This window comes from Gadus chalcogrammus, chromosome 10 (assembly GCF_026213295.1).
Source record: "Gadus chalcogrammus isolate NIFS_2021 chromosome 10, NIFS_Gcha_1.0, whole genome shotgun sequence".
In the NCBI taxonomy this organism is placed as follows: Eukaryota; Metazoa; Chordata; class Actinopteri; order Gadiformes; family Gadidae; genus Gadus; species Gadus chalcogrammus.
Window position 1 is genome coordinate 21067159 of NC_079421.1, and position 9877 is coordinate 21077035.

Genomic DNA, 9877 nt, shown 5'->3' on the forward strand with positions numbered 1-9877 from the left:
CTATAAAATGTGCTTTACAAGGGAGACAAAGAAATAAAATGTGTTTTAATGAATAAATAAAATATGTATATTAATAATGTTATTAAGGATACGGTACTCTCATCCCAATCTTCCAACTTCCCATTCGGTTCCTCAGCAGAGGATTCTTGCCTTGATTTAAAAAAAAAAAAAGTCTGATACGATCAAAGATTGATCGAGTTTCAATTAATGATTAACAAAAAAAAATACTATTCTAAATAAATTGGTGTCCAGTAAAGACCAGACTGACATTCATTGTGAAACGCGAAGGTGAATATCTGGATGGTCCCGCAAGGCTAGAGGGTGACATCTGAATTCAGCTCTTTTCAAACACATTCAGTTTATTTTACCCTCCCTGTAAAACTATTAACTATGTTGAAAGTTCTGACAATGTACAGCTGGTAGGAAGTACTTATTTTTGATACAGCTGTAAAGTGCTACCAAAAAAACAACAACTAGCAACTCCTCTAGATAACACCTCAGCTGCGTGATTCTTTTGGGGTCTTCTGTTGGTTCTGATATGCTTTTGGTGGCTGACTGGAGGGCTGATGACCATCTGTCATCCCCCATCCAACAGGTCCAACACGGCAGGTTAACTAATGGACACACCTCAGCGCTTCACTATTGGCTCTCACTCAAAGTCCTGACATCTCGTCTCCTGATCATCTCCCGACGGTTCGTCTGTCATCAAGTTTGCGGGCTCAAGAGATAGTCAGAGAACTAGTGTTTATGGGAACTGTCACGGTACACAAAGAAAAAGGTAATGATATGAGTTTGGGCCCACAGGGTAGTAGAAAGGCCTTTGGTAGAGAGGAAAACTTGATAGCCAGGCGACTGATTGATAAAAGTGTCCCCGACAATTACAGAATTAACACAATTAACAACAATTACACCACTGACGAGTTTAAACAAACCCAGTGAAAGAGCTCCAGGTAATATAAGGCTACCTATTATGTCCCATTAAAACAATAAACATACATGCGTGGAATAAATAGATTATATACTGTATACTGTCAAAAAATAGCCTTAAACATCAGTCCAACAAAAACATTGCTTGTTAAAGGGTATTTAGCGAAATTAACTCACTAAACACACCTTTAATTCCCCTGATGTTTAAAAAACAGCCTTGAATTCATAAAGCTCGGCCTAATTGCACCAACCTACTCTGAGTGAGAATTCATTAATTATATAACCTAACACACTGCAACAGGAAACCATAAAGCCAAAAAGGGTTCTTCAGACGAGTGCGGTTGAGTATTTAGCAGTACGGTATGTTGAGTATGTACACAGGACAAAGTGCCCGCTGATAGAGTGTCACGCTTGGTTTAACTGCTAGGACAAGCAAACTATCTTACTCTCGCTCATATCTTCTGTCAATAAGTCAATAAACGGAAAATAATAGCTCTGCCAGTCACCAGTTTTATTCATCAAAAGAATGATTAAGAATGGAAATATTGGCCATAAGGCCTGTTAATGATAATAATACCAATTTCTTGGATTCATATGGTTCTTTCAAGGGACCAAAGAACGCTTTAAACACATAGAGACAACAATATATGAATACAGGAGCAGAAGGATATGATGGCAAACTGCTAAAATTCAGATTGATTTCTAACAAGGGACAAATGAACAGAAGAAAGGATTCCAAAGGCCTGATGGAATGCCACTGAGAATCACAAGGTTATTATATTTAAATTCAACCAATGTTAAACATCTAAAAGCACATTGATAAAAGGAAGCAACGAAATAAAGTGATAAATAATACATAATAATTAAACGAAACAACAAAACTACAGAGTATGGATATCAGGATTAAGGGCGGGGAAGCTAATCTCCTTGATCACAAACAGTACACTTTGAATTACAACCCCGACAAGTTTAAACCAACACAGTGAAAGAGCTCTAGGCCTTTCCAGTCAACTATTGCATCCCACTCAAGACAATTGGAGACTCGCAAATGCGTTGACACTTGAGCGGTAGGACCCGGCCAGCGTTCCGGTAATCTAATGATTATTTTCAAAGCTTTTGACTGATATCGAACATCTCATAAACCAAGCCCCTGCTCTTCTCACCTTCTTCTCTCCAACCTTTTATTCATTGTTTAGGGTTATTTGAGGTTTTCTGCATCCATTCATCCTCCAAAATTCATTCACATCATTGTGTAGTAAAATGAAGAAAACTTCCGGGATTGTTCAACTTGGACCATATTTTCAGATAATTTGGGGTCTAAGGGTCTAATGTGGACAACTTCTTCTGAATTGGCGCAGTATTGAGCGAGAACACTGGAGCCGTAATTCCCAAAAGAGTGCTGAAATGTAATCCTTTGGGGCAATGTCGTTGCGTCAATGTATGTCCTCTAAAAGTAATTTATTTTGCCACTGAGAGGTTAAGATAATATTCTAACATTATGGAAGGGATCCCGACAGAGAAATACAATTAGTTTTGTTACCTTTCACCTTTCATTTGATCATGTCAGTCTTTCTATCATTTCCTTTTCATAGGGATAACACTGTAGCTTGAACTGATGGGATTGGTGAGCAAGTTTTGAAGAGGAGAAAGAGAATAACCGGACATTACTCTTGCCCACAATCCTACCACTGCAAAGTACTTCAGCAGTACTATCATAATAATATCACGGGACTTCTACAGTTCTCTCACAATGCTACCAATACAAAGTACTTCTACAGATCTATGACAATGCTATCACGGGATGTCTAAAGTACCATCACACTACTCCAAAATACTACCGCTGCAAAGTACTTCGTACTTTTCTAGTTCTATCAAAGGACTTTTACAATACCATCATAATACTCCACAATACTACCTCTGCAAAGTACTTCTACAGTACTATCCAAATGCTAGCATATGTCTTCTATAGTACTATAACAGAACTCAAAGATACACATTTACACATTAAAAGAAGGAACCAGATTTATTTGGAAATGGCGAGTCAAGTACAGGTTTCAACTCGGACATAATATCACATGTCATCACACCAGAATGAAAAGTAATTCCTGAATCGCTAAATGTTTTGGAAGAAGGAAACAAGATATCAACACTTTATATCTCAGGAATGTAAAAAGCCACTTTGTAAAATGTTGCTCTAAAGGTGAAGGCAGCAAATACCACTCCAGTTGATAAGAAGTTGCTTAGTAAACCCTTCTTTTTGAGGAGCTTTTTTTATGGAAACTTTCAATGAAAGTGAGAAAGAAAGGATTGACACAAAAAGTGTGTGTGTGTGTGTGTGTGTGTGTGTGTGTGTGTGTGTGTGTGTGTGTGTGTGTGTGTGTGTGTGTGTGTGTGTGTGTGTGTGTGTGTGTGTGTGTGTGTGTGTGTGTGTGTGTGTGTGTGTGTGTGTGTGTGTGTGTGCGGACGTGCATGTGTGTTGATGTCTGTGTGAGATGATGATTTATTGCAGACAGAGCACGTTAGGACAACACAAGGAGGCAGTGGTTTGTTCCTGAACATTTTAACTAGAGACACACAGGCAGACAGTCACAATAACAAAATCTAACCACAAGTGGTGATTAACGGGCAAAATTAAAAGTCAAGAACACACTAATGGACGATCTATAAATATAACATATAATTGTCATATTTAAGGAGAGATGTTCCACTTATAAACCTGAACTGCAGCCTCATTCACATGGTCAAAATGTCTATTGATAGGCACACATCCAGAAAACTCCAAGCACACATTTCTCAAGTGAATTAAGGGCTTTCTTCAAAGCATATATCTGAAAAATCTTTGAAATTCTGTGAAAATTAAACATTTGTAGTCAAGAACACTAACGGAAGAAATATAAATATGACGTAGTCAGAGTAGTCAAAGATGAGTTAATTATGAAGGAAAAAAGGTTAAGACCACCAAACTGCATTCCCTCCTCACCACGACTACGACTCGATATCTTGTCCATGAATATCTCAAACAGGATTGGGGACAAAGCCAATCCGCCATCCCTCCTTACACGTCGCGCCGAACAACACCCCTTAACAGTGGTATAATGAGCATATTCCAGAGACTGAAGTGAGCCAATGCTTTTATAAAACGGTTACAAGTTTGGCGAAATGAAAGTCATAGACACACTCAATTTTGGAAAAATAAGAAAGTCAAAAAAGCAATTTTTTAACCGTAAAAATGTAGTTCCTCCTGGCTGCCTGCAAAGAGCATGGCGGTTGCAATGCAACACACTGTAGCACACTCTGTGTCCCCCAGAGAGAAGGCTAGGCTAGAGATGGTAGCTTGGTTCGCCGGCAATTTAGTCTATCAAGCAGTTCACTCACTGTGTGCCAATTGCTTTCGTTGTGTCCTGGACCTCTCTCCACTGCCTAGCTCACTCCCGGAAAAACAAAATTTCCACACACTCCATCAATCAACATTTTTTAGGCTTAAGTGAACTATGCTATTGCTTTTATAAAACTGGCAAAATGACATCGACACACACTAGTAAAAAAACTGTTGTATTCTTTGACATTTTAATTGCAATAATTTGTTTCTAGTTCCAGGCGCGGCGTGATATGGAACTCTGCAAACTGATTGGACTTCATAGCAGTTAGGCATACGCCCATTATACAACAGTTAGGAACCAATCAGATCGCTTGATTTAAGCCACCCGTTTTATAATTAAGTATAACTTGATCTGGAAGTCCTTTCTAAAATCATTCCCGTTCCACACCTTCCTCACTTTTGGGTGGTGGGGGGTCATAAATCCTAGGACATACATGGTAATAAATGACGTGTGTGTTGGGGTTGAGGGGGTCTGTGTACGTTCACCTTTGAAACCATTAAGACAGCAACCATCTGAACGCAAGACTAACATGGGGCCGTCTCTATTAACTTGATCAAAAGTATTTCACTCTATGTGTTCTTTTTTTTCACCAGCATAATCCATCTGAATTAGTTCCCATGTCCCTCCTAATCACACAGCCAAGAAAAAACTGACGGAGAACTTACAAAACACGTTCTGCAAAACAAGAAACTTTTTTCTTTTCTACTGTTTGATAAACCCCCTCTAATGTATGCTTGCATAATCCCGTGCCTTTTGGCAGAGCCACACAAACTCTCCTGTAACTATGGCAATGGTCCAGTGGAATGGACTGTACAAGACATCTCTCTGGCTTCTCTCTCTCTGTCTCCATCTAGAGAGAGTGATCATTAACATTGGAAGGGATAATATTTGAGATATCAGTGCAGTGAGTACAGGAATAATTGATAGATAGATCATGGGAGAAGGAAATAGAGGGACGAGGCACAGAGGCGAGGTGCTAGATACCTGCCATAACAGAGCACAACCCTGGTTACACATCCACTCCCGCCAGCAAATCAACAATGAACAATAGGAACCGTTTTTATAAGATGACAAGCTGTTGTTTTATCATTGGGGAAGCACGGTATAATTAGGGAGGGTTTGTTTTTGGTGGATTGAGCTTTAATCCACCCAATCCACCCAAAACAAAGGCCTCTCTGTTAGCACTTTTTAGAAGGCAGTAGCCCTCGCTAGAAGCCATTAGCACTAGCTTGAAGCCTTCAGCACCGTGCAGGAATCTGAACAACTGTGCGAAACGTATACATCCCCGATACTGAAAATACTGGGGGAAAATATCGATCCTCAAACATGTGACAGTTAATACCTTGCTCAAGGGCTTCTTGTCGCCACATCAGAGAGGAGTCATTGGCATGTTGTTGGCTTGTCTCCTGAGCAAGTGACAGCTCTCCTGCAGTGATTCACTGCACAGAAACCAGACAGAGTCAACACTAGCTTCGAGAAACCCTCTCGGCTACAGAGCAAGAACAAAATGAATAAGTAAATAAGATCCTCTTATTTACTGTTAAGGCTGTTTAGGACCATACACCTGTCCATCCAACCAACCATTTTTCTCCTTTCCAACTGTAACGCAGTAGAAAATTGGGCCCTCTTATATTATTTTATTTCCATATTATATACTTATTTTTCAAAGTTTCCCCTTTATGTACTTTGTCTGTACTATTCCCTTAATTCTCATATCGTTTACCTGTTGGGTTATTAAGCTGTCCATCAGAGATTTTGATCATACTGGAGTCTTATTGGCTGTATCTAAGAATACAGACCTCCTAATTGGTAGAGGGAAGTAAGCCCCGCCTTTCACGTAGCTGTCGTCAATGCGCGCGCAGCCAGAACGCTAACACCAGCAGACAAGTAAAACGAGCTGAGAAAACGAGTCAAATTGTAGAAAGTGTCAGTTATAAAGCTGTATAAAAACGGATTAGAAGTTGAAGTGAAACAAAACCAAAGTGAGAGAGAGGGAATTGATGACCAAGCGCCCAGAGTTTTATTATTTTCGGCGGAGTCTTGGCTAGGTTTTTTTGATTCCTTGGAAACCCTTGATAATCTGGATCGAATTCCCCAGGACGAAGGAGTGGTGAGCTAGTGAAGATACCTCCTTATCCAAAGAATGGCTCGGTAAAAGTGCTAAACCGCACGGAAACCGTACGGAATCCGTGCGGTTCGGCAGGAATTCCGTACGGATTCCGCACACAGTTACATACACCGTTAAGTAAATTATGCAAGAAGAAATACTATACAAGCAAGTATTTACATGAGAGAGTACGTAAAGAGTGCATAAAAACAGGGGAAGAAAACCGTGTCAGACAGGTAGCGTTGATATGCAGTGTAATGTTATGTAGTGGGTCCGGCCTGAAGCTCCTCCCTCAACCTCCATCCTCCTTTGCCGCCGTTTACCTCAGAGTGTGGTGGTGTACAGTTTAATGGCACGGGGGACCAAGGAGTTTTTCAGTCTGTTGGGGTTGTACTTCGCAGAGAGACAGACTTGTGAAGGAGGGGTTGGGTGCGGAGGTTCAGCAGCCTGTGTCCAGTTGCAAGGCGAGGTCGTTTTGCTGATAGGTGGCGGGGAAGTGAGGGGAGGGAGGAAGCGTGGCGGAGAACAGATATGCTGACAAGAGCAGACAGAGAGCCTTTGTCTTCAAGGCTGAGCAGAAGAGAAGACAAAACATAGACCTCCTGTGTTCAGACTGACCCTGTGATCATGACCATACACACACACACACACACACACACACACACACACACACACACACACACACACACACACACACACACCTGGGCCCCGTTTCCCGATAACGATGGATCCACGCTCGTACGATCATTCTCACGATGGATCCCAAGATCCAACGTAAATTTCTTTGGAGCGTTTCCCGAAACTCTTAACATGAACGCGCGTTCACTGCACTCACGACGTTTGTAGGATTGTAACTGTCCACTGACATGGTGCTGAAACGGGCTATGTAGGAGGGGGAGACGCAGGAATGTTGCAGGAAAATGGGGTTAAAGAGGGTTAAAATATCTCCCCATCAAGGCCAACAGCAGAGAATAGACTGCAATAATATGAATGCTAAAGATATTAAAAGACTATTGATTAGGCCGACATATGCATCAGTCGTAATCCTGAATGCAGTGTGCGTACATTTTTCACGGCATTTCTCTCCCTGAAATAATTCCATGTTAACAAAAATCAAAAATAGCTTGTGTGACAACTACATTTATCTTAATGTGCTGATTTCTGAAACGTGCTTTGCGCCGCAAAGAGAGCCGACTTTATCTGATTCCGCATAAGGTTTCATTGATTGGCGCGCACTCTATAGAATATTTGTAGGCATAAAAAATGCAACGGTCCATAATTCAAAAACAGAGGCTAGGCATTGACACACGCGCGGGCCGCACTTACACTAAACTTTGATGTCAAGTAGGGGGCCACAATATTTCATCCCGCGGGCCTCAATTGGCCCCCGGGCCACGAGTTTGAGACCCCTGGTCTAGATCCTGCCAATATTGTTGGGCAGGATGAAGTAGGCTATAGGTCTTTTTACACTGCCAAGCCGGTTCGGTCGCAGCGAGGCACGCCCGGCGATTTCACCTTCTTATCTCAAGTTTACTGTGTAAAACCGAGGGGGTCAAATCCCCCCTTCGTCACGGTGCGGGCTTTCTTGGTTCACTGGAGAAGGCGGGGCTGCGCCTTCTCCAGTGAACCAAGAATAAGAATAATTTGTATTATTGCATACTCCCGAATGTTTACATTGTTTTATGAATGAAGACACCCGCATGCAATAATGAGTTCACATCTGAGTGTAGACTACAAACGTGATTAACTATGGTCAGGGATGTTCGTTACTCTCTAGACACGGTCCAATAAATAGTGAATTTCATCACAGCCTCACCGAAGCGCCTACAGTGCTTAATGCAAACAATCGCAACAAAAAACGCCTGCAGAAATTATCCGACACCCGCTGGTCTCAGCAAGCTTCATGTCTACAGTAGCCTATGTCTTCTGTCATTGATCAATATGAGGACATTTTAACCACGATGGTTGAATTAAAATCAGAGGGAGACAGCAAGTGCAGCTCGAAGGCGACCTCACAAGAGCAATGGAATCATTAGATTTTATTACATGCCTTGTGACGTGGCGTTTGATCGGTACATTTCGGCTGTGCATGTATTTTTGGAATTTTAGATTCCTGCAATAAATTATGTTGTTGTTGACTTCTAACATGTCTCTATCTTTGCTGTTTAAATCCAACAGTAATCTATGAGAAATATATCGGCGGTAACCACTGTTTTTGGTTGCGAAATAGTGCTAGCTGGGCATTCCGTGGTATTGGATGTGTTTTATCAAAACGCACCCAATACACGGAATGTCCGCTGGTGACGCCACTGAGGCTATAGTAGGCTAACGATGCTCTTAGCATCCTACGAGTACCCCTGGAGTCCTCGTTAGCTACGAGCGTTTTCACGGTGTTCGTTACCAACTATGCTTTCGGGAAACGGTGTGAAAACTGTACAATGCTCGTATATGACGCACTTCACGAACCACTTAGGCTAACGATGCTTTCGGGGAACGGGGCCCTGGAGACACACAGCATACAAATATAAAAATGACACACTGATCTATACTGATATACTCTATACTGATCCCAGAGACAGAAACGTCCATGTTAAATAAATAAAAAGAATGCGTCACGGTCAACAATTTGAACGTGCTAAAATCCATCCCAGGGAGGTCGTGATGTGTGAGAGCACCTGGTTCAGATAATTGTATCATCGTACAGTTCATTTCCCTATAGCCATTCTCTAGCTGTGCTCTGACCCGAGATAACCGGCTGCATTGTAAGCTACGGTTGCAGCCTTAAGGGTTGTGTTTGGCAGCAAGTGCTAATGGAGCGTTGGACTTTGTTGGAACTGAACACACCGTCAGAGTCAGTGTTTGTGTCGATTAAAGAAATGTCATAACAAAAACACGAAGAAATGGGCTGGGGGGAAGGTGTGAAGAGCAACACACACATGAGAGTGTGGTTTGTGCAGGGCTATGCAGGTGTTGCGGGTTAATTTCTACATAGCGGGACTCCAAGGCGCTGCGTTCCTGCGGGAGACGGCATACACTGGCGTGACTTGTATTACAAAAGAATGCCTGCATATGCCCTTGTAGGTATGCTCTTACACGCTCACACACCTCACAAACCTACACATGTACGGGTAACACAAAGACACACACTTTCCCTTTGTTATTTTTCCTTCCTTCCTTTTGAGTGGGAGTCAAACACTGTCCCCTCCTTATTCCATCCAGTTATGCAATTCTTTATGTACTTTGTTTTAAAATGAAATATACCATGAAAGGCACACTGTACAGGCACACACACACACACACACACACACACACACACACACACACACACACACACACACACACACACACACACACACACACACACACACACACACACACACACACACACACACACACACACACACACACACACACACAAAACACACACAAACATGAGTATTACCATCCTTCAGAACCCCTTTCC